General features: G+C 43.3%; 1 protein-coding gene across 2 annotated transcripts in view; it reads left to right on the top strand.

The window, feature by feature from the left end:
• Nucleotides 1-250: 250 nt before the first annotated feature.
• The window catches only part of LOC138453011 (zinc finger protein 84-like), a 104,826-nt gene continuing 79,678 nt past the window's right edge, over nt 251-25,398 (top strand). The window contains exon 1 of one of the 2 annotated variants that reach the window (XM_069605417.1): nt 251-308. The gene's annotated coding sequence lies outside the window, so the exon portion shown is untranslated. The remainder of the gene's footprint in view (nt 309-25,398) is intronic. The other variant, XM_069605418.1, reaches the window with a different exon arrangement.

Consider the following 25,398-nt stretch of genomic DNA (forward strand, 5'->3'; position numbering starts at 1 on the left):
CATATAGGTTATACACCTTACTCTCAAAAGTAATATATATATTTGAACGTCTTGCGGTGGTGACTTTACAGAGAAAGGGTTTGTGTTGTGGATTTGCGGGCAATAACTGGCTGCTGCAATGAAAGTACACACGGCCTCACTCTGCAGGGAGCTGGGGCGGCTCTGAGATCTACTCCTTCTGTCTGCTTCTGGCTTGCTGGTGTCTTAGTCCTTCTATTGTTTCTCGAAGGATCACGTGAGCAGGGCTTTTGGAGCATGCGCAGAAGGCTGCAAGGCTAGCACTGAGAATCCTGGCAGTCGGTCTTCAGGTATGTGGGCATCCATGCTGAATGGAGGCTGCACTAGGGGGTAGGGTTCCTACAGGAAGCTGAAGCAAGTGATGTGAAGGTTTGTCAAGGGGCGTTTAGGAGGCACGAGCAGTGGGGGCTTGTTCTGCCACTGCTCTCTAGTAACATACTTGCCAACCCTGCACATTTTGGCAATAGATTACTGCTTCTTAAGCAGTCCTATCACATACAGATTTCAGTGACAGATCCTACTGCTTTTTACAGTGGCAAGTGATTTATGTGACTATAAGGCAGGCTGCAGGACAAAGCATGCAACACATTAATTAGTCTGTACAGTGGGCTGGTAGGTGAATACTTTGAATGGGCTCAAATCAATCCACTGACCTGACATCTACTTGAATCTGTCCTGCACTCTTGGTGGAAAAACCCTTAGGTGAACCACCAGTGAAGGCAAGTGGCAGAGTGTAACACCATCACACAGCATCTGCCTGTCAGACTGAGGGGAGTATCAGTCACCATGTCATTCAGTGATCAACTTGCAATAAATATGTACTGCCTTGGCTGCTGCTACAGAGCAGTGGCCAACGTTGCCTACCAGCTCTGTGTGATTACCTTTTGTGAAGTTAGGTAACTGAATTTGGCATTAGGTTACCCTTCAGAATGATACATTTTTAACATTTCAACATCTTTCCATGTTGTGCTGTTTGATGGGTTGTGTATTTTAGAATGCTTCAACGGTGCCAACAATGTATGTTTTGTATTTTCCTTTGATGTCATTGTTATGGGAATTACTATTTTTGAAACTTGAAAAATCCTGCATCTTTTTGGTCGCAGAATGTTGGCAAGTATGTAGTAATGTGGGGGACACCCCCCTGCCTCCATTTGCAGAAGAAAAAGGATGTCCTTGAACTCCACGCCCTCTCTTCTCTGTGACTCTGCCCACATTTAAATAAAAAATCAATGTCTTACCTGCTATAGTAGGAGTTAAATGTATGCATCATTTAGGGGGCAAGAGAGGGGGGGCTGCCATTTATTTATGCTGACCCATTCAGATGTCTGTTTATTCTCCTGCCTGCAGGGTTTGGATGTTTTAGGAGACATCACTTCGCAGGCCACAGCTGATATGTTGCATTTTCCTCTGCACTGAGCGTGGCAGCTGGTGCTGCCCGTGCCCACCGTGTGCTGCCAGGCGGGACTTGCCACACTGCCTGGCCTGCATCACCCGCAGCCGTACTTCTGGGGCGGACCTAGTGCTGGAAGGGAGGTAGAAATAAGACACAGGCCCTTCTGTCTGGCCCTGGCCTGTAGGGGTTCCCCAGGGGCCACACCGCGGGTGCCACATACCTGGCGCTGATCCTGGAAATCCCAGAGACTCCACGCTCTTCCCCGGAGACCCAAAGAGAAGTGTAAAAACCCAGAGTCTCCGGGAAAAATCTGTAGGCTAGGTAGGCATGGGGGTGCCATCAGAGATCTCAAGTGTTTTAACCCTTTGTAGGCATGGACCTTCAGGCCCATGTTCATAATCCTGGACTTTCAGGCTCATGTTTATAATACTGCACCTCAGGCTCATGTTTATAATCTGGGGTCAAATCCCAAAAATATGTAGGGGACTGTAACACAAACAATAGGCAGTGGGGTCACAGGAAGTCCCTTACAGAGTAAAGTCAAATAGGCACATTTCCTAAAATGTGTTTCCTAACTAAATACAGTGCAAGCGTTTGCCCGAGAACACATTTTCCTATAACATTGCCGGCTAAATATTAAACTTTGCAACTTTTATGTCTAAGAATCTGTAATAAAACCTAATGTTTTCTGTATCCCTACAGTCCCCCTCCAGCACTTGACACCTGAGGTCTGCATTTACCCTTGCACTTGCCACCAGCTGGCCTACTTATCCTAATTACCCCCTGTACTGCACTGTCCCCACCAACCTCCCGCTCTGCACTTTTCCCCTTCCCCTGCACTTGCGTGTTCTCAATGTCACCTGGCCTAGTAGCATCGTTGTCTCTGTCGTCCCTCTGTTTCCCCCTCCCTTGCCGCATCGCGCCTTGAAACACTTGTGTATAGGTGCATTATAAATGCAATATCATATCATGACAAGAGTTTAAAGTGGTATTGTGGTTGCGTGTCTAGTCTCGCAGCTCTGCGACCCTGATTCGAATCCTGGTACAGACACTTTGTCTACTTAAAGAGAACGCAACAAGATATCATTTCTTTTTCAATTCACACAGGATGGACGGTGTCTGCTTTCTGAAAATAATGGGCGGGCTCGTCCACCTCCCTGGTCCCCCAGCTTGTGCCCTGTTTATTATGGAAAATGCTTGGATTGAATAACTTAGCCTCTTCCTTTGAGATTGGCCCATCTTACTATTGCAAGGTTATCAAGGGGTAGGAAAGCATCGCAGGAGGTGGCCTGGGGTTCTAAGAATAGATGGAATAATCCTTTGAAGAGTTACTAGGAGAATGATATAGAACTGGGGAAAAGGGTTGAGGCCTGGGATATAGGGAAGGAAAGATAGATAGGTGTCTCGTGGGCAGGTCAGTATCCAGCATTGTAAGAGTCTGGGGGCGAGCCATGAAAAAAGTCCTAGTACTTCACCCTCCTCCCACAATATACCTTTAGAAAATGAATGCTAAACTGACACACAATCATTCCTGCCTGTTAGGCAGAAACCTGTGCAGTTCACGCTGGGGCCACTGCAAAAGATTTAAGACTACAGGTGTTTGGCAGTAAACCCACTTGGTAGCAGTCTGTACCACACAGATTCACTTGGTAGCTGTGGCTGAGCATTCAGACTTCCCTCAAGAAGAGTTAGGCAGTATACAGAGTATTCACAATAGGTCAAGAGGACACAATAGAACAAGTAAACACTGACCAGGGCTTGGTGTAAAAGAGATATAATTATTTATTTAAAACCACATCTCGAAAAACACACAGGCACTAATAGTAAGTAATTCAAAAACACGGTCACTAAAAGATATACACTCCCTTAGAAGAATTTAAGACAAGTCTTAAGTAAAGCCCCACTTATTTTCAGACAGCGGTGATCGCTTAACGTAAATGGCACTCCAATAGTTTGTTTTTTAAGAGGGAGAGAAAAGCAGAAAATAAATTGAAACAGATCCCAACATTTTTTCACGAACACACAAGAGAGGAAGGCAAAGTAACACCGTGAATTCAGAGTCAGTAGAGGATCAAAACGAAATGTGTCCAAGGTCACACGGTTGCAGTGCACAAAAGTCTTGTAATGGTTCAAAAAGGAGTTGGACCAAAGAAAGGGACCAGTTAGAGGGTCAAGGCGGCCAGCCCAGTCGAGAATTTTAAGAGGTTATTATTACCTTGTACCAATCTTTAGAAAGGGAGGCCTGGCGGACACGGTACCTTAAACTGATGAGAACACTCAAGCGGGGGCAGTTGTTCCTGGCAACGGATGCAAGTCGGTGCTTCGTCCGGGGGAAGAGAGGATCTCGTCGTGGAGGAAGACAGGAGTCCTTTGCATTGCCAGGGAAGAAACCAGCCGCAGAGTTTCTCAGGTACAAGGAGCAGTCCGTTGATTTGCGGCTCAGTGGTGAGTGGCTATCTGGCCGCCGGGGTGCTTGGCACGGGCAGTTCGACCACAAACCGGTCTAGGGTGCGGAGAAAGAAGGTAAACTGGTTGTGCCCACCAGTCAGGGGAAGAAGCCTCTCCAGCCGGGAGATCTTCTCTGTCGTCGGGAAGTGGTGAGTCGGTTCCGCAGGGCTCCACCGGTGGTGTCGTTGTGGAAGGCCGTCTCGGCTTCTCCCTCGTCAGATTCTCAGGTCCTGTGGCGACTTCTGAAGTTCCAGTCCCAAAAGCCCTGCTTTTATGCAGCATACCCCCATTCACTCAGCCTAGCTCACCACTTGGGCCAATCACGCAAGAGTGCGACTTGAGTTACCAAGGTAACTCAGTCCAGGGTGCCTAAACCCCCTCGCATACCCCCTGTGGTACCCAGACAGAGTGGCACCACTTTTGGAGGCTTCTGTGGAGAAGCCCGCCAAAAAGTGGAGCAAAGGGCTCGACTTGGGTTGGAGTCACAGAAGAGAACACAAACGGCATTTTGGAATAGAGTCCTGGCAAAAAATACCAACAGGCGAATTAATATGAATTAAATAAACCGGCGGTATGTTTGAGGCTATGAGAATTAAATAATTAAAGTTGGTAGCCTCGAACAATGGGGAAATCCCATGGGGAAATATTCGCGGTCGAATATAAAAAGTAATTTCCACTGCCACCAGCCAAAACTCGATCAGGGGGGACGAAGATGTGCCCCCTCGACTAACAGACCCCGGGGCAATCGAATTGCCCCGACCAGTATGTCCACAATATGATGGTTTGTACTGGTTTCTGTTAATAATTTGGGACTAGTAATGCCAATGGTGACTTTACATGCCCTGGGAGACAGTAGTCAGTCCCAGGGTATGGAGTCTATGGTGGGGTGTCACTATGACACCCCAGTGTTACTGCACAGAGGGTGCTGTGTAACACACATAGTAAAAACACATTAGACCCTATGGAGTAAAGGACCCCACAGCCCATAAAACACATTAACAGTCAAAGGAACACCATAAATTATGTCAAGGGTGGGCGAAAAAGAGTCTCACTCTTGGCAGGATTAAAAAACAAACTCCAGAAATCCAGCAAAGCTGCTGGGGGACTCACTAGGTTAGGAAATTCAGCCTAAAGAGAGAATTCTCCCTAAGACTGCCCCCCAGATGACTTGACTGTGTACCCTCTCACTGCAACATTCGGACAAGAGTGGGACAAGAGCTGTGTGCTCGTACTCTGCATCTGGCGCTGCTCCTTATTGGGCCTGCAGTGCAGTCAATGGCCTAGAGTGGGACACAGAGAGCGTGTTCCTGGTATGCCCCTCATTGCGCAGTTATATGTGATTTTACCAAAGTAAAATTCGGCTTGGTAAGTTTTACTGAGGTAACACATACTGAAAAAATACAGAATTATTATTTCTGTTTAATTTGGGGGAGTGGGAGTTCCGCCAAGCCCCCTTTTTTCCTACACTTTAAACCCCATCCCCACCCATTTTAACCCTTTACCCAGGGCTTTAAGTCGGCTGGGGCTCGGCCCCGCAGGCTTCGAACTCTCGTTTTGAGGCAGGGCTCTGCCGGGGCCCACTAATCTCCCCTGGCAGCCCCGGTCACTACACGGAAAGTCTTTTTTTCTAAAGCCTGAAGCTCGTAATGGTGGCACCACTCCTGCGAGGCATCCCTTTAAACAAGAGATGCCTGTGGCCGGCACCACCATTCTGGAGAAAATGTGAGGCCGCTGGAAGCGGAGGCCTGGTTTTCTAAATCCTGAAGCTCCCGCGCATTCGCAGGAGTTTCACTCTTTAGGAAAAAGGCCTCAGCTTCCAGCGGCCTCACCCTTTCAGCCTTAATGGTGACGCTGTCCCTCCCCAGCTTGCGAGGGGCAGCGCTGCCAAAAAGGCTGAATAGGCAAGGCGCTGTATCTGCCAGTCAAGCCTATGGAATATAAATGGAGATCAGCACCCTCTCCGCCATAGGGAGAGGGTGCTGATCTCTACAAAAGGCTGCCTGGCAGGGGTGCCAGTAGCCCATTGAGCTGGGGCTCGTCAAGGGGGCCGGGCCTAGCGGGCCAGCATGCAACCCCCCATGGTTAGGCCACGCCCCCTTGATGAGCCCCGGCTCATTTTGTTGTGCCACTTAAGACACTGCCTTTACCTCACTACCATATATAAATATATATATTTTATTTAAAATGTCTGTATTTTTATGGTTTTATTTTACTTCAGTAAAACTTACCACTCTGATTTATATTCGGTAAAATTATTGGATACCCATTGTGCATGGAGGGTGCAGAGCAGGAGCATACAGCCACACTTCTGTCTGTGTTCTGCTCCAGATCACGGCAGCCAGACCAAGCAGGAGCACACGGCAGCACTGCTGTCCCAGACAGGATGCCCAGAAAAAAGGCATGCCACAGTAAGAAAGGGCTAGACTGTCTGCCATATGCCAGTTTAGCCAAGTAATAAAACATACCATACATGCAAACCTTCCAATTTGCATATGGATTGCACCGACAGAAGTGCCTTCACAGAAAAGGACATTGCAAGAGCATCGTCAGTCTGATTTTTGGAGGCACCATGGAAGTGACTTTAGAATAAGTTGACATAAGTAAGCCAAGTGGCAAATGACTTTATGGTGCAAAATACCTAAATTGCAGTATTTGTTATACATGGAGCAACTCCATAGTCCTTAGGCTTTATTTATAATAGCGTTATATATTAACATAAGCTATGAAGTAAATCACTTTCGGAGCTGCAGATAAGACAGTGCAATTACATGATTTGCCCAGGATCACACACTTACTTAAATTGTCCACATCCCAGTTTCACCATTTAACCAACTGAACACATCTTCACAGGTTTAGTTGATATAGATGGGGTGCGCAAAGCTATCGAGCTAATCAGGCTTCAGCCCACTTCTAACCCTGTGAAGTGTGGGTTGAGGGGTGGGGCTTCTGCACATCGCTTTTTGTTAGAGAGGGAGAGGAGCCTTTCTGGAATCCGGCGGCTTTAAAGTGTTACTGTGGTCGTGCAGAGAAATGTATTTGCGCAAACGAAGAAAAACATTAAAGCTGCTAGTTTCAAGAAAGGCTTTTGTCACCTCTCTGCCAAACAAACATCAAATGCACACATCAGCGCCCACCCTATGGATGCGAGCGAGCATGTAACAACGTTGTGTTCGTACACATTTGAAGGGAGCTGATGTGCACACCTGCTTTTTGTTAGGCAGAGAGGTGTGGGGGAAACCTTTTCTGAAAGTAGCAGTGTTAAAGGGTGTTGCACGTTAGCTCATTATGTATGTGTGCAAGGAGTGTGTATGTAATGTGTGTGAATGACTGTATGATGTATGGGGCTAGGTGTACATATACATTGGCAAGTGTATGGTGAATGGGATGTGTAATTGAGTGTGTGTGTGTGTGTGTGTGTGTGTGTGTGTGTATATGCTAGGGTGCTACCATCCAGACCTGCCTAGTCTACTAGGTGTTTCCGTGCTCTTCTATGGGTTTCCTGGGAAGAGCATGTATTCTCCAGGATTTGCAGTATTCGCAATACCTCTGCCCACACCTCCATGTGACTGGATACGAAATGACCATTAGTGGGCAACTACATGGAGGTATCCGCCGAGGCACAGTATGGTGCGGAAATCCCACCCATATCTCGCACTATGTCGCCACACCTGTGGTGTTTAGCTCACCCGCAACATGTGGGAGTCTCGAACTGGTGTGGTCGTTGCAGTTTCTGAAGTGGTCCCTCCCATCACCAATTAGCCCCACAAAATCTAGGTTTCATTGGGCCCCCGATATAGATAATTAATACATTTTTGCTTTGCATTTTATGTGCTTTAATAATACTTCATAGCAATGCCTTAGAAGTAAACCAGTTACATAATAAAACGATATACATCATCATAGAAATAGGATGATCAATAAGAGTATGTTTTTTTTGTATTCTCCCCATCCTGCATGTAAAGTCACAATGGCATCACGCAGATTAACGTGAGCCTAACAAATCCCCCTTGGGTTTTAAAGCCATAGTCATTATGTCATAAAGCATGCAACATTATGCACCTTTCTCCCTTCTGATCACTCCCTCCCTCCAGATTTCTTAAGGGACAAAAGTCTCTTCTAATAGGCGCCTCCCCCAAACCTCCCCCCCTCATCCGTGTGTAATGGCTCCCATTGTTATGCTGTTGACAGAGATCAAAGTGTCAGTTCCCTGGGAGAGTTGCTCGGTTTTCAGGAGCTCGAACGGGAAAGGTGTCCTGCTGCCAGGACAATAAGGGTGCTGTCAATAGGGGGTTGCTGTGGAAGAAACTAAGTGAGAAAAATATCTGTCCCAAAACTTTGCACTGTCTGAGGGAAATGTATAGGGAAACCACTGTTTCCATCTGCTTGGGCAAAGGAGGGATGATATCTCCAGAGATCGCCACTAAAACCGGTCTAAAGCAGGGATGTGTGACATCTCCCATACTGTACAATTTGTATGTCTCAGATATGTGGGAAAGTTTCTCGACTATAAATAACTTTCCACCAATAGTAGCGGGAAAACCCATTTGTGGCCTGATGTATGCGGATGATACCGTCCTCTTGGATAAAACTCCAGTAGGGTTGCAAAGAATGTTGAATGGATTATTATTGTACTCCGAAAAGAATAACCTAAGTATCAATATAAACAAAACTAAGGTTATGGTATTTGGAGCCACCAGGCTTGAAAAGAAAAGGCTTATTTCTAGGTGGCAGATAAACTCGATAAAACTGGAGGTAGTGGAGGCCTACCCTTATTTGGGGATGCCTATTCTGAGCAATCCCAGCATACATTTTTTCCAAGAGGCGGTGAGTTCTAAAATAGTAAAGAAATGGAAAGTTATAAGAAAATATATCACTAGTAAAGGAGGTCACTCTGTCGAAGGTCTACTCGAGATATATAAAAGTTGTATTATTCCTGGAATTTTGTATGCACTGGAAACTGTAGAAAGCAAATATTTGAGTAAACTGCATCTACTTGAAGGGAAGATTTGGAGACCAGCTTTAGGACTCCCAAATTCGGTACCAATACAAGCGATACGATGCGAATTGGGGTTAATATCCCTCTCGACCCTATGGAAAATAGAATGTTGTAAACTTTATTTAAGAATAATATTGGGGGATGGGGATGAAGGTAACCTGCTCAACCTTATAGGTAAAAATAAAAGTGAAGGCAGATTTAAGAATCCCTATTTTTTAAATTTAAAAAAAATAGTATTAACATTTCTAGAAGTCCTAGGATATAATGTACACATGGGAAAAGATAACATTATGTACATCATGAAAAGCCTTAAAGATAAGGCTTTTATCTGGGACCTATGCGAAAATCAGTCCTATTTACACAAAAAGTCTATATATTCCTCTTATGCTCGCCAAGGCCTCAAGCCTGCTACACCAAGACAGTATCTGCTTAACACGGGAAATAAAGCTATGAGAAGATTCATACTACAATTACGGTTGAACACTCTCCCGTGTAATGAAATTATCGGGGCAAGAACAAAAACTCCTCGTGCAGAAAGATTGTGTAGATACTGTAATATCGAGGTGGAGACAGTAAGACATATTCTAACTCTCTGCCCAAACTTAAAAGAATACTACACTAAAGGGTACTCAAATTTAGTAGGGGACATGCAAAGAATTGAATCAGACCAATTTTGGTCAGTTATTTATGACGGAGAAATTAAGGTTTTTATTGGGGCAGCCTTTTATATTTGGAAGCGTGTAATGGGAGGTATTTTGTAAATGTGTTTTTAGTCTGTAAACAAGAATTAATTATTAAAATGTGTTGACTATTGATTTTCTATGTGAAATATGTAACTATCTATGGTTAATGGCAAAATTCTGTAGTGTATAAGGTTTTAATTAACCAAAAAACACTTTAATAAAAAAAAATAAATAAATAAGGGTGCTGTGCAGGAACACCTTCCTCCTGCTCGGCACCCTCTTTGTTCCGGTCTGGCTCTTAAAAGAGCCGCTGGGGGGCAAGCTGTCCCCCTGCTCGGTACACCACTGCTGTTGTGGAGGGAGGTGGCAGTGAGGGATGGGTATCGTCCATCACCACAACATGCAGACAGAGTGGAGGGATTGGCTGGCAGGCTGAGTGGATAAGGTGCCAGGTAATCTGAGTGGAGTGGCAAACTGCTAAGCACCAACCTTGGGCTGGGTTAATGAGAGGGTTGGCAGGCTACGTTTATGGTGTGATATAGTAAGCACAAAGTGTTCTGCATAAGACTGTACTTGCACGTGAAGTAGTATGATGCAATTGTTGAAAGTGTTGCAATTGTATTGTATCTGGGAACAGTCCTTTAAAATATATCTAGCATTATTTAGTATTGCATGGCTGCCAGCTGGGGTGGGCCTTGATAAATGTCTGTAAAGTAGAACATATGGCCCTGACAGCAGGTGTTGTAGAGTTAGGAGGCAGCGTAGTGTAATTTCACCCATGGCTGAACAAATCTTTATACCAGTCCGTGTGTCATTGGGCTTCTGAGTGCAGCTGCAGAAATGTATTAAACATATAAAATCACCTTTTTATATATCTCTTCAAGTCCGATTCCTGCCGCTCCTAAGCCCTGTTTTTAGTTACTATTTCCCCAATATAATGTTTGCATCATATACGTTTCACACCCAAGTTTTGAAATGTTGGCCGAGCATCCTTCGTGTTGGAGCGAGTTGTGGAAGGGGCTTGTGGTTTTGCCAGTAGCTCAATATATCGCCATACCTCAGAGATCTGTGGAGCCTGATGGCACGGTGATAGTTGCATGAGCCAGACCTGCCGTCGGTGTTGGGCGTAGTAGGCCTTTTGCATGCCTGTGTAAAATTTTCCCAGCAGTAGGTGCACCAGCAAGTATGACTAAACTTGACTGCAATGAGGACTGATCTAGCAACAGTCGGAGCAACAAGCCTGTGTGTGTGTCTGCTGAGAATGTGGTTCAGATTATTCGAATGAATGTATGTCAAGAGCTAAAAGCAGAAGAAATAGCTGTGGCTGTTGGGCTGTAGCTGCCCAAAACCCTGCTCCTCGCTTTTTTCCTTGATGTTGGGATCGTCGTCGCGTCCCCTGCCTCCCGCCTCCCGCACCATTGGCCACGATCCACTTCCTGTATTTGGGCTGATGCGTGCGCGCATCGTATGTGGATCAGAAGTGGCTGTTGGGCTGTAGCTGTAGCTGCCCAAAACCCTGCTCCTCGCTTTTTCCTTGATGTTGGGATCGTCGTCTGTGAGAGGAAGTTTATGACCCGCCGTAACAGTGTTTCAACTTCACTCTTTTGGACTGAAGTAATTTGACATTAGTTACTGTTTTGAGTTCATGCATCTTGCATCTTTTGAACTCCTGAACACTCTTTAAATCAATGTTGAGCCGCGGTTTTGCCGCGGCGTCTGATCTGTGTCTCTGTGCGAGCTCGTAATATTCAAGCGTACTCAAGCGTGACAGTTTCTTTCTCTCCTCTTGTTTCAGCGTCCATAGGCACGCCCCTGCCTCCCGCCTCCCGCACCATTGGCCACGATCCACTTCCTATATTTGGGCTGATGCACGCGGATCGCGCGCGCGCATCGGAAGTGGATCAGAAGTGGCTGTTGGGCTGTTAGGCGTGGTGGCGTGCATGCGGGCAGAGTGCTGGTATTCTACATTTTTGAAATTTAGTTTCCCTAATAAGGTTTATATGCATGGTTATATGTGTTCTATTCCTATCTATCTGATACCTATAACAGACAAATATTATTGTGGTTGTTCATGTTCCTGTATAGCACAAGTTCTTTATTTTGGTGATAAGTGTGCAGACCTAAGATAAGTACTAAGTTTATATCTGAGGGTTGCTGCTCCAAGTCCTATGAATATGGTTAACAGGCTTAGGAGTGGTAGGAAGCTTAAAGGGGCAATGAGTCCCGTCATAACACCTTTGGATTTGTCCAATGAAAGATCCTCACATGAAGATCCGGGTAATCTTGATGTCAGTTTTGATGCCATTCAGGATGCGGTGGTTAACTACGAATGTAGTGACTATAGTCTCAATAATTTGCCTCTGCCCCCTGCTGTGATTGAGGATGGTATTGTTACTCCGAATGCTTCAAAAAATGATGGAGTTCAGTGTTCAAATGATGAAGTGGTAACTTTGAATGCCTCAAAGATTGAACAAATACAGAGTATGAATGAGGAAGGGGGGGTAACCTTTGAAGCATCTAAAATTGATCAGATGCAGAGTACTAATGAGGAAAGTGCTCTATTAAAGGACGTTCCTGAAATGGGATATCGTGCCTCATCTAATCTCGCATCCTCACTGATTAAAAATAATGTTAAGGAGGTAAATGAATTCAATGTGCCCTTGAATATGGCCCCCAGTGAGACCGAGCTGGATGAGTGGATCAGAAGTAAGCTTGATTCTAGAAATCGTAATAATCGAGTGTTGGGGGGCCTGAACGACTGTTCTATTCTTGGTCCGAACATTGAGATGGAAGTGGGTAAGAGAATGATATTCTCTATGGGGCCATCTACTCCTGTCTCAAATAGAATGATGGGTAGAGAGGACGTCCATATGTTTAGTTTACCAACCCATTACGGACACGACCGCCACTCTTTTGTGGGAAATTTGAATGAAGATGGTGACTATGATGGTAAAGCTTGTAAAGGTGATAGTCTTGAAGGCAAACCCTTGCTAATCCCTAAAAAGCCATTGGTAACTAAGAAAAATTCCTACACGGACCCTAATGAACAAATTGAACAATTTGAAAAAAAGAAAGGTATGAGTTTCAAGGGAAAAAATTGCGATGATGAAAAAGTGGATGAGGAATTGGATTTGCATGCTCGTGATGCCCCAGCGTTTGGTATTGACTTTCCAGTTCTTTCAAGGATACTGGATTTATTAGATAAAGGACACAAACGAACACAGGGTGATTTAGTTGATTTGAGATCAATTATAACTGATCTCTTATGTAGGGTGAACAAATTAGAGGGGCTGCTGTTTACCTGCGGCGCAGTGTCTAATCTAGTTTACAACAAAAATAGATTAAATACTAAGGATTGCTCTACACAAACTCCAGCGGATGGAAGAATGGTGAATGCTGAATTGAAAACATTTGCAGAAATGGCGACTCCTCCAATAGTTTGTTTGCCCTATTACGAATCAAAAGCTTCTGTTTCTTTAATAAAAGCTATAGGTGACTTAAGTAGCGATATTAAAGTTTTGAAAATCGACATAGAGGAGGTAAAAAAATCTCTTGTGGGAAAATCAAATATCGAAAATAAGTACCTGATTTCGCCAAAAGTAGAGCCAATGTCTCGTGGGGAAGTGATGGATAGTCCGTCACTGCTTTTAGATTTAATTGATCTAACAGAGGATAGAAATGAAGAGATGAGTGACTGTTTGAATGAGTCCAAATCTGAAAATGATTGTGTAGAGCATAAAGTGGTACTGACAAGGAGAGAAAAAAAAAATTAGCACGTGCACTGAAAAGGGAAGCAAAGAGAAATAAATCCCAAAAAGCAAATGAGAAAAAAATGAACGCTAAATCCAAAAAGGGGGTTGAGACCGTAGTTTACCAAGAAAGGATTGGTGCCAGTGCAGAGAAGGTCATTGATCTTCATCAATTGGATGATGAGTCCAAGGCCCATTTAAATTTGACTTCTGAGGGCTCAAATGAAGATATATTGCAGCCCAAAAAATGTTTGACAAAATGCAAACACCTAAATGTTGACAAGAATACTAATGCCAGCAAGTCTGGTTAAGAATGTAATCGTTTGCTCTCTAGAAAGGGCCAGTCTACATCGATAGGTATGGATACAATGGGTGTGCAAACCGCCCTCTCTCAATTCTATCCTGTAAACAATAAAAGAACTGAAAAAAAAACAAAAAGATTATGGAGAATAATAACCTCATTGGTAATGGTAATAACATGAAGGAGGTTATAGATGAAGGTCATAAAACTGTGTTGGATAGTGGAGATAATCACTTTGATGATGAAACGATTGAAGAAGTGAATGGCGATATGGGTTCTGAAACTAAAGGAGTAAGTAAACCTGCGGGTTTAGGAAATAAGGGAGTGAAGAAACCTTTAATTAAGATAAAAAAGCAAGCTCCGAGTGTGATATCTGGCCCTAGTCCCTTAACTGGCGAGAATGATGTGGAATTGGAATCCGAGTCGATTTATGAAGATGATGATTCCAAGTCATGTATTGATAAAGTGGAACAGGATATGAAATTGACTCCTGGTATGCCGGTTATTATGGGATGGGAAAATAATGTGCAAATAAACGGTAGAACCAGTTTGAATAGAACATTTATGCTGACAACTTTTCAATCCATCCCCCCACTTAGAACTCTTCGTTCTGATGATCTTGACTGGATACGGATGGGTATTCATTGTAAACATCGCATGTTATGTGGCTTTCAGTCAATGTTAATTATGAAGATGGTCTGGGAGCAAAGGGAACATTTCATGGAACTGGGTATTACTCCATTTGTTTTTATGAACGTTAAGGATGCAGATGAATTCTTGGCAACTCCACTCAAAACTGATATTCCCAAAGCTGTGAATACACAAGTGGTCCCGGAACTAAATGTTAGTGCTGATACATTGAAACAATTGCTTGCATTAGTGGTTGCTCTTAACGGAATTACCTCGGGGTCTAGTGGTGTTGTATGCCCTACTGCAAAAGCTAACAGAGATGAGATAGCGTAGCTATGGTAAACTGAGACTTACATCCTGGAATTGTTGTGGACTTGCAAATTTCCAGCGGTGGTATGGTAAAGATAAATCCAGCAAAAACCATGAAATATTTCTTTTGCAGGAAACCATGCATATGTCATCTTTTAATATTGAGGGCTTTGTTTCCTACACTATGGAAGCTGCTATGGGTCCAAAAGGTAGGCCGTCTGGTGGTTTAGCTGTACTCATAAGCAATCGTTGTAACTTTGATGTTAAGTTGTTGTTAAGAGATGATAGTTTACTGGTAATCCATCTAAAAGTTAAGGGATTTTATGATACAGCTTTAATAATTATCTGCCTTTATTGGAATAGAGCTCGTATCAACTGGGATCGAATTTTGCAAGTACTTGATGGAATATTGGAAGACATATTCTCAACTATGCAACATGTGCAGATCATCTTAGGTGGCGTTTTTAATTCCTCTTGTTATGGGACCAAATCTTTTGGAATGTGTATGGAAAATGGGAGTTTACCAATAACTGTGATAAATGGCAAAAAATGGGTACGGCATTTGTTAGGTTGGGACATGCAACTAGTTAAGCCCGAGCATGGATCCCCCTTGTATTCCTGGAAACGTGGTGATCATAGCTCTTATATTGACCATTTTTTCATATCTTCTTACTTTTATAATACATGCGAACCAACCCAAATATGAAACTTTGGTTATGGGGACCATCTTGCCATCTCTATTAGCGTAAATATGAAAGAGTGGAGTTTAGTTAAGGAAGAATCGTTGCAATTGTCGGAGACTGATAGACCTGGTCTGTCCATATGGTGGAACAGATACATTTGCAGAAAATTGATCGATAAAATCAAGAATGATGTAACTTTTCTATCTATTAATTGGAATCATGAGCTACATAAACCCGAAACAGAAGCTAAACTAAATTATATCATTCATACAAATTTGTTAGATATAGCATATGCCCTTAGACCATCTGTTACTTGGAGTGAACATCGGCATGCTTTTGACTTAAGAATTTATAATCTAAAACTCAATAAAAAGTACAAAATTAGGGAATTGGCGAGATTGAATTTGAGTCCCACAGCGTATGGCTTGGAAAAGAAACGTATCATGGTTTCCTTCAAGAATCAGATCAGGCTTTACAGGCATGAAATGGCCATTAAGGATAATCAGCGGATGATGCATAATATATTGGAACATGATACTAGGAATATCTGGTCTCTCATTACACATTTGCATGTAACCAGTGTCTCTCGTGAACCTTCCATTCTAGCTGTACTTGGGTTACCTACATACGTGAAAAGATTTTATTACCAATATCATTCCGAAATATTCCTCACGTTGAATATGCAGAATTTATTTTGGAATGTTGTCCATGGTCAGTTGAGGATGTGCTAGATGCTATCCTCAGGCTGAAAGACACTAAAGCTTCTGGCCGCGATTATATCCTGGCATGCGTACTTAAACATGACCCGCATTTCTGGGCTCCTATCCTGAAAATTAAATTTGATTCAATTTTTGCTACTAAAAGAATTCCATTCACTTGGTGCTCCGCAATTATAGTCCCCATCTATAAGAAGGGTCCCTCCAACGATCCCCAAAATTTTAGACCAATTGCGATTACGGATGCCTCTGCTAAGGTTTTTTCTCAGCTTATTCTAAAAGAACTTCAAGAATACTTATTTCAGAATGATATTCTGTCCAAATTTCAGACTGGTTTCCGTAAGGATATGGGGTGTACCTTGAATACCACTATTTTATCTATTCTCCAGTGTCAAACCAAAAAAAAGGGAATTGGAGCAGTCTATATGGCTGCGATAGACCTCAGTTCAGCTTTTGACACTGTTATAAGATGTCTCCTATGGAAGACTATGATCCATCTAGGGATTCCAGTACATCTGGTGGCGTTGATAGCCTTACTACACGCCAACACAAATTATATGGTTCGTGTTAATAAAATAGGAACCCCTACAGATCAAATCCCTACTGAAATTGGACTAAAACAGGGTTGGTCTATGGCCACGATACTATTCAATATTTATCTCTCCCAAATTGAAACTCTCTGGAAAGACATAACATGCCATCCGGCTAAACTTGGACATCTCAAACTGAACTGTATTAGTTTCGCAGATTATTTATTATTCCTTGATAGAACACCGTTCGGGTTACAGAACAAGCTGGATGCATTTCATCTTTTTGCAGAGGAACATAATTTGAAAATAAATTGGGCTAAATCTAAAATTTTGGTTTTTGCGGATGGGAAGAAAAATATCAAAAAGTATGATTGGTAATTGGTATGGAAAAACTAAAGGTGGTTAAATAACTAACTGCGTTATCTTGGTTACTCTATTACTGATCTGTATTCTAAGATATGGTGGTCTAAACTGTTAAGGGAAAGAACTAAACCCTTGATATCTCAAATGAGCATATTATTCAGGAAATATTGCAATTATTCTCTGATACCAATCATTCAGTTTTATTTGTTGAAGATCGAACCTTGTATACTATACATCCTTGATTCGTGTATGTTTGATATGGAGGATTATCTTGACATGATTCAAGGGCAAATGTGGAAAAAGGTTCTGGGTATTGCTAGATCTGTTCCAAATGCAATTATTCTCCATGAAATAGGATTGTTGCCATTGTCTGCTAAGTGGAATTGGAGACGTTTGAACAACTACAGAAAGATGTTAAATCCACCTAGGAACTCACTCTATGGTGATCTTGGTCAAATAATAGAACATGGTTCCTTATTGGAATTAGATAACTTTACTAAGAAAATGGATGACATTCTAGAAATCACAAATATTCCTAAAGAAGACTTTCTACTGTGTCTACCTGCAAACAAACGTAAATTCCAACTCTTGGCTTGGTGTCGGCAATCTGACCAAATTGGTAACTTTAAGATGTATAAAGAATATGAGCCATTTAGAAAGAAAATGGGGGTTTTACCCAGGTATTTGTTCCAATTTCCTAATTTTTTAGAAAGGAATTTATATATGCGGTTCCGTTTGAACCAATTTCCTACTTTTGAGCGAATTCAGAGCTGGGTTGATAAAGGTGTGAAGTTTGATAGACAAGGTGCAGATTGCAGATTTTGTCAAATATATGGTGCCACTGAATCACTGAAACATTTGGTAATCTTTTGTAAACACTTTGATGAAGTAAGAAATAGACATCTAAGAAGCTACTTGTATTCTGATACCGAATTCTCCAAACTAACCTTATGGAATAGGTGTATGTGGGGGAACAGTTGTAAGTTACTTATCAATCTGACTAATTTTTTAAAGGTCATAATGAAAGCTATTTCTGCACAAAATGAATTAATGTAAATTGAAGTAATTTTATATTCTGTTGTCTTTTAATATGTAATGAATTGAGAATTTATACTGTTATATGTTTTCTTCTTTTAAACAAACAAAAATGTGTTATAAAACTGTAAAGTTTCTATTTTGAATCAAACACAATAATTTTTTTTTAAAAAAGCAGAAGAAATACTGGACTTCAGATCAGCCAATCTATCTCTTGTCTTGAAGCAGGGGAATCGATGAAATCCATTTGTAAAACAATTAAAAAACCTTAATTAGCAACCAAGAATTGTTCAAAATAAACACACGGGAACATAAAATAGGACATTCTTTCCATTATTTATGATCAGCGTTTTCAGGTGATGGGGGAAATTAATTTCTTTATGTACCGTCTACCTTGTTGATCTGCAGAGACTGCTTTTGCAACACTCCTACAGTGAGACCGGAGTAGGTGCCCGAGCAGTAGAATTGCCTCAGTCTCTCTTCCTGGGTAAAACCTTTAGGGCCTTATTCACAGAACCTTTTTCTATGGGATTGTGCATTATAAAACACTTCTGTGAATCAGGCCCTGAGTATATTCTGAAAGGGTTGAAACTGAAATTCACGGAGCAGGCACTGAAAGTAGCTGACATGTGTCCAGAGGAGAAACCTTTTAAACTGGATTTATTCATATTTAATGTGTTCAACTCACAAAGAACTTTTCACGTCATGTTAAAGTTAAATTAAAACAAATCCAGAAATGAACAATTACTAATCAAACAGTTAAACATGACCGCAATTCAATAAAATACAGTAGATGATAAAACACTCTAAAATCAGACATTTTTCAATACTAGTGTAGATTCGATATAGAGCAATCCGTAGATGGGTTAGGGCAGAATTCAAGCAATAAAACCAAAACGTTTTAGACTTAATTTCATTATAATTACACACACACACACACACACACTTTTCCATATTAAGACATATAAACATCTTCCAATTTTAGTCATCTAGTCAAAACATGTCTAGGGCTCTTAAGTTTATGAGCAAGTTTCCAAATCCTACAAGATCCCAACCTGGGATCTAATTGAGAAGACCTGAAGTTTATTTGTGTGTAATTTCAATATTAGCCTTTTGACTTTTGAATCCGACATTCCATAACATGTTTTTGCAGGGATAAATATGAATAAGAAAGCCGCCCCACCATCGAGTAGGTGGCGAAGATTCCAGTTCCACAGGAGAATTTTTCTATTGAAGGATCTCTTGAGCTTAAAATAATCCTCCCCTTTCTCATCAGAGCAGGTCTCAGGAAACCAACCCATTGCTTCAAATAAGGCAACATTAACTGAACCAAAGTTAGCACCCCTAATTTTAGCTTCTTTTTCCTGGTAACCAGCCAAATTATCTGGAAAAAAATAAAAAGACTTGAGGGGGAAAAAGCTGTGATTTTCAGAATAACTCCCCTTGTTTCAGTGTTTCAGGGCCAACGTCTTTAGAGATGTTAGCCCCAACTCTAGCCTCAGTACTTCCATATGGATCTGCTGGTGACGATTGAATGTATGCTTTCAAAAGAGTGCCCCCAACACATTAAGCCAGTCGTAATCAGGGAGTTTTAATGCTTCAAGGCCATACAATATTGCAGCAGAGAAACTTTGGAGATACAACTTCCCAATGCCTGCCAAGGTATAGCCTGCTGTCTTCCCTGCAAAGTTGGAAAAAAGGCCTGTCAACTGCCCCGCTTTCTTTGTCTTATTGGAGACGAGTTCACTATAGCGTCTGGTGCCGCCCAATTCCAATCTCAGGTAGCAATAACTTGGGACGTATTCAATTACATGTCGGTATAACATCAGTGGGAGCTTTCGAAGTTTCTGAGAAGGCTATAACATTGCTTTTGATTTAGAATAATGTATCGCTAGAGAGTTCTAGCATGTTTGGCCAGTACTTTCATCAAGCTGAGCATAAAGTTTGATCAAATATGACCAGCTCATCAGCATATATAATAGAGGATACCTGGACCTTCCCTAGCTTAGGAGGATGATGAGTGGTGTAAGAAACCTGAAGGTGTCTCACCCGCTGGTCCCTCGGGATCTGTCATCCAGGTGGCGAGGACATGGCCATCGCTATTGGATCCAGTTCCTGGGGGCGGACCAGTGCGGGAGGATGGCACCTAAGGGTGAGACGCTGTATTCCCTTCCTTATGACCCCTTTTCCCCATCCTGCCTAGTAGGATACTTAGAAACTCTACCTCCCTCTTTACCAACACAAACGCTTTCTCCCACCATGAGCGACAATGGACAAATACCAGAGCCGTTTACCTAACATGTCCCAACACAAAGGTCAGGCAGAGTCAGGCAATTGACAACAACTACACACACATGATTGCCCTTTCCCTTCCCCACTGGGATAAAAGGCGGAGCACAAGGGCACATTTTGAGCAAGGCCGAATGCACGAGGAAACCATTATTCCAGGACGGCAGTTGAAACGGAGAAGAAAGGCGGCGAGACCTGAAAGGACGTCAAGAAGGGATTTGCCCTTGCCCTTTTCAACCCAGACCCGCAAAGCCTCATAGGAATGAAAGATAAGACCGGGAATCGTAACTGGCGAGTGGTGTGATGGATGTCAGTGGTACACGGAACCCTTCTGCATTGATAGCCAGGGCAGGAAGACACTGTTGCCATTGTGGTACCGTCCTTGATTCCAACGGCAAAAGAAACACCAAGGAGTTCAGCACAGCCAGTGAATCAGGCGAACCTGATCGTGGGCCGATCTTTGTTTGACTCAAGGTTGCAGTGTCAACATTTAGAGACAGAGGTCTTTTGTGAATGAACTTGGTACCCCTCTCCTGTACAAAGAGACTGTGTTGAACAAAAAGGGGTAATAAACTACAAATACCAAGAGGCCTTAGGGAAGGCCGACGTGAGGTGTCAAGGTGGTCATACACGGGTCGAGCAAAACCTCTTGTACAATCGGGTCCTTGACATGTTGTAAAAGTTGTGACGATAAGCCAATCGTGAAACTGACGTTTGCACCCGGCTGAGGGAAATGCGTACGAACTGTGATTTTGTAAAGCCTGCACTTGCCATAGGCTAACGGAGTGACCCAGCGAGACGAGATCACCCTTCGGAAGTCTCTGTTTAAATTAGCAAGTGCTTTGGGAGGTTGACTCTGGAAGAAGGATCGCAGCCCACCTGAAGGGGATGTGTAGCAGTACACTCATTTCGCCATGCGGGATGTGCTGTCCACTGCAAGGATCGGCCCATACATTGGAGCTCGGTGACGTGCCAAGGTTCACAGAGGGAGACGGTTGTAAGCAGGCAAAGAGGAGCCGGAGTCTGGTGGGGCTTGCTTTCCCCTTCATCTAATTCCTGTGATACTTTGTCCCCCGTTCCATAAAACCCCTTCCATTCACGTACCTACTGCATCCTCTTATTATTTCCACATCACTACAAGTGGCGACGAGGATGGGATGTGTTCACATGAGCCCCACCGTGCCTGCCGACGCATTCCTCCCAGTATAGCAACGTCTAGAAAAGCGGTGAGGTGACTTTTTTCCAGCGGCGCCAGCATAAAAAGCTATGCAATGCTGCGTCGAGATCCGCAGTGCTTTGCTATTATTCACCATATGTTCAGGGTACTGCGCTAACAGCAGTGCCAACACCAATTACTGCTAAGGAAATCTCACAAGAATCGTGATGCCATATCGAGGTCAGTCAACCTCCTGGACATTTTCGATTCTGCATTATACGGCCATCACTAAACCAGCCACACCTTAGTGATCTTGATCAGTGTGCATCACGCCTGCTAAGAAGCTGTATAAAGGGCAAAAAGGTTTTTCTTTTTAAATTTAATTTTGTGTGACACACACATTCTTGCATATTCAGCCATAAAGAAAAGGGAGGATTGTATACATTAGTAAATGCAATATACAAGAGAGGGGGTTAACAACATGCCATAACCCCATATGATAAATCTCCAAGGACTGCAACAGCACAGTACATCAACATTCTATTGAATTGATCACCTACAATGGCATTCAGTAGCGTACCTCCACCTGCGTCCTTCCGCCTGAAGTGGGAGAACCCACCACCCATGGAAAAGATGGATAAAGTCTTTTGAACAGTACGCAAATGTAGTTCGTGGTCAGAATTGTAGCATAGAAAGAAGGAAGTGCCCTTTGCTGCATTGTTTAGGCCCTGCAGGTCAGGAAAAAGCGAGGACCTACCAGATCTCCCTGAGGCTCAGGATGATGGTCTCAACGAATATGAGAGGACAGTCACAAAAATTGGTAAACACTACAAGAAAAAGCTCAGCAAAATTTTGGAACGCTATACATTTGGGAAAAGAGCACAAGAGGAAGAGGAGAGTGTAGAACAGTACATTACCAGTTTAAGAAAGTTGGCGAGGACAATCATCTTCAATGAACAACTTGATGAACGGTTGAGAGATCAGTTTATGCTGGAGTGCAACAACGGCAAAGTCGGGGAGAAACTGTGGTCCATCCTGCGTCTCGCAAAAGAATTAGAACACACACAGAAGTGTGTCAAAATGTTAGAGAACAGAGTGAAGGCGATGTATATAAAAGCAGAAGACATCAAAGCAAGTGCATGAATACACCCAACATGAGTGACACAATTGCATCGGTTAATGACGCTGCTGTCAAGAAAATAACTTTTGAGAGAGCACGTAGGTTGTCCTGGAGGGATGACGGAAGGGTTAGGCCGTCATTTTGTGGGCGAAGAGCAAGTAGCCCCAGGAGAAACATACCAAGCAGATGCTTTAGGTGTGACAGCTTTAATCATTGGGCAGATGATCATGATTTCCCCGCTTTGAAAATCGTTTGCCGTACATGTAAAGGGAAAGGTAATTTCTCAAGGTTTTGTAAGTCTAAGAAAACATCCACAAATTGGATTGGAAGTGATCGCAGCGAAGAAGGAGAAAAATGTATATCAATGATTGTTGATGATGATGATGATAAAGAAGAGATAGACAGTCCCAATGCTCCGGTACTCATCGACGATTCACAAATATACATGATGATTGATTCGGGTGCTAAGCATACCCTGCTGCCACAAAATAATTGGGATCAATCTAAACTGGTGTTTCTCAATGGAATTGACATCAACCCCAAGGCGTGTGGACGGGTGGAAATGTAACTAATTGGATGGTTCTGGGGAATGCTGAGATTCAAAGACAGCACGGCTAGAGGAAAGATATATGTAACGAAAAAAGGGAAGACCCCATTGTTGAGTTGCACGCACCAGCAGGAACTTAAAGTAAGATTAGATCCCAATGCGTAAGAATCAGTGCTCACAGTGGAAAACATCAACATGAAGGAGTGTGTGTGATGAAGGGAGCAATGAAGGAAGTCTTCCGTGATGAGATTGGGTGCCTACGCGGATTTGTGCATAAGTTCAAAATGAAGACGGATCATCAACCTGTGCACAGTATCCCCCGGTGTCAGGGATTGTAGGAGTGGGACCCGGGCTCACCTGTGGTTTCATGGATGTCTTCTTTTTGGATGGTGGTTTGTCATTTCTTTTTGGTAGTTAGGGTCTCTTGCAGAAAGGACCGAGCCTCTCCCGACGCCACCCTGCTGGTTATGGAACCGACAGGCTAATTCAGGGGAAACTGCCCAGTACCAGGAAAAAACCCACAAGGGAAAAAACCTGTGCGGTGACCAGATGTCTTGTATCGGAGTGGCAGGTCCAGGAAAGTGTCCGCGCTGAAATTCAGGTAAGTATCCGTTCAGAGTAGAACCCACCTTGCTGCTACTGAGGGTAATGCAGCCAGGAAAGGCCAGCAAGGCAAGGAAAGCAGCGCGGAACAGGGAGCCAGGAGGGGAAAGCGTGAACAAGCAAGGAAGAATTCTAAGGAAGCGCTGGAAGGAAGGTCCCTCAGTGGCGGTGGCCATGTTGGGAGAAGAAATGGCTGCTGCCTGGAAACGGCGAACCCCAAAACCGCCGGAGGGAATGAGTCATGACACTTGGTCGATGAGGGAAGAAGTAATGATGGAGTTAAAGAAATTGGAAGACCAAGGCATCATAGAAGGCTTAGATGCCTGTGAGTGAGTGTTCTGAGGAAGAAAACTGGGAAACTCAGAATATGTGTTGATATGAGGGAACTCAATAAATGCATAATTCCAGAAAGGCATCCACTTCCCAATATACAAGAAATTATAGCTACGATCGGCCCACCCAAATTCTTCTCCACTCTAGATTTAGCTTCAGCTTATCAAGTTAAACTACATCATGAATCGAAAAGTTTGACTGCCTTCATCACGCCAGAGGGTCTATTTCAGTCCAAAAGGATGCCATTCGTACTCATCTCTGCAGCCTCGACACCTGGTTGAATTCATATAGAGGGAAGAAAGAAATTTCTTGATGTTTGCTCATCTGTGAAGAAGGGAGAATTTGTAGCGGTGGACTCCTCTCGTCACGTGGGATGTGCTGTCCGCTGCGAGGATCGGCCCGTGCATTGGAGCTCAGTGACGTGCTGAGTTGCACGCGGGGAGACGGTTGTAAGCAGGCAAAGAGGAGCCGGAGTCTGGTGGTGCTCGCTTTCCCTTCATCTAATTCCCGTTATACTTTATTCCCCCCATTCAATAAAACCCCTTCCATTCACGTACCCTCTGCGTCCTCTTATTATTTCCACATCACTACAGGATCCAAGGGTGAAGAGTAATCGCCCTACGTGAAAGTTATGAGAAGGAACTTTTGTCTTGTTATATCGGGCCTCTGAAGCAAGAGACTTTACATTAGAAGAGACTTGGGTACAGAAAGACCCGATCTAGTGAAAAGGAACTGTGAGCTTGTGCCAGAGAAGCCCAGGAGTGTGCTGTGCTCAAGAGTCCCACCTTGTCCCGTGCTAAAAATGTGGGGAAAGGAGATCCCAGTCATAACATCCTGGCTTATCATTTTGTGAACACTTCTTTCTTTTCTTGTGAACATTATCCCACACTATTTTGTAGCATAGTGATAAGGATTGGCAATACGTTTTCCTAGTATAGGCCCTTTTTATTTGACTAGACTCCACTAGGACTGTATTCTTATTATTTGATGTTCGTCGCTTGCTCCCATCTTAGATGTAGGTTTAGATTAGATTAGGTGTTTATCTCACCCATCTTACGGTTTAATAAACACCCTTGAACTGTGATAACTTGTGTCTGTCTTGCTTTGATACCATGCCTTCCTTACAGCAGCTAACCTCAGTTTTAGGGGGTGGTTGGCCATGTACAGATTGAATAAAATGGGTGCAAACAAGCAATCCTGTTTCACCCCCTCCACCCGCTCGATTAGACCCGAGTCCAGTTGGTACAATGGCCGACATCCGTCCAGTCTCACCTGGACCATGGTACCATAATTTGTAAGAGATAAGGTGGACAAACCAACAGCTCCAGTTTATTACAGAGCCCGGAAGGATGGACACGATTAAATACTGCACAGCTGCACTCCTGCAAAGGAGTTACTTATCATGCCCCACCAGCTACTGAAGTAAGGTCGCACATATGAGTTGTCATGCTGTTGTACTATTAATAATATAAATTATTAAGTAAATGAGCAGCTAT

This window comes from Ambystoma mexicanum, chromosome 4p, assembly GCF_040938575.1.
Source record: "Ambystoma mexicanum isolate Mex_15411 chromosome 4p, UKY_AmexF1_1, whole genome shotgun sequence".
Taxonomy (NCBI): Eukaryota; Metazoa; Chordata; class Amphibia; order Caudata; family Ambystomatidae; genus Ambystoma; species Ambystoma mexicanum.